The 959-nt window shown below is 41.7% G+C and overlaps 2 non-coding genes across 2 annotated transcripts; both read right to left on the minus strand.

The window, feature by feature from the left end:
* trnat-agu lies at positions 1-71 on the minus strand. The gene has a single exon. It is a non-coding gene; the product is annotated as a tRNA-Thr (tRNA).
* Positions 72-372: 301 nt separating this feature from the next.
* On the minus strand, positions 373-446 carry trnan-guu. Its single transcript has one exon. It is a non-coding gene; the product is annotated as a tRNA-Asn (tRNA).
* Positions 447-959: the final 513 nt, after the last annotated feature.

Here is a 959-nt window from a genome sequence, read left to right on the forward strand (position 1 = left end):
CACCGCTGGGATTTGAACCCAGGATCTCCTGTTTACTAGACAGGCACTTTGAACAACTAAGCCACGGCGCCATGTGCTTTGGTCGTTTGCCAGACTTTCCCGTGAATGTTTCAATGAAATCAAATGGGCTCGTTAACGTCTTTCATTCCTTTTTCAGTAAAAGCAAAGAAAAACAGACTTGCTGTTCACTTCTAGGATGGCATGTGGTAGCGGAAAAGCCAACACCGTTAAGGCCTCTGGAGTCACAAGAGGACAAAGGGATGAGCTAGGCGAGATCAATCGACAACGTGGCACTAGTCCTGTTTGACAAGAGGTACTTCGCAGTGGACGAAACGTTCAAAGAGCATGAACTTCCAAGGGCTAAAGAGGAATCGTCCCTGGGTGGGCTTGAACCACCATCCTCTCGGTTAACAGCCGAGCGCGCTGGCCAATTGCGCCACAGAGACGTGTTTGTTGATCTTTCAAAACATCACGTGTACTCGTTTTCCAATCTCGGTTCCATGATGCTCAAAAGCCGTGTCCTTTGAAAGCAATTCACATATCGCGCCACTCACTCCTAGACTGATTTGTTTTTGTATTAGATGTAAGTTGATTATATTGCCCTAATTTTTATAATTATAAGAGTTTGATGAACTGCAGATGACATGTATGAGAAAACTGTGTAGTTACTCACAGATACCAAATAAAATTTCTCACTAAACCAAAGATCTGCTGTGGCGTGTGATGTACCAAGACGGGGAGCCCACACCGTGTTGAAACTAAAGATACACACTGCTGTGTTCATTACTGGTTTACCTGTGAGTCTGACTGGTGCAGAGAAAACTTCAACCTAAAAAGTATCAAAAAAATACAAGAAAAGTATCTAAAAAGTACGAGAAAAGTATCTAAAAGATACAAGAAAAGTATCTAAAAAGTAAAAGAAAAGTATCTCAAAAGTACAAGAAAAGTATCTAAAAAGT

This window comes from Micropterus dolomieu, unplaced genomic scaffold, assembly GCF_021292245.1.
Source record: "Micropterus dolomieu isolate WLL.071019.BEF.003 ecotype Adirondacks unplaced genomic scaffold, ASM2129224v1 contig_13991, whole genome shotgun sequence".
Lineage (NCBI taxonomy): Eukaryota > Metazoa > Chordata > Actinopteri > Centrarchiformes > Centrarchidae > Micropterus > Micropterus dolomieu.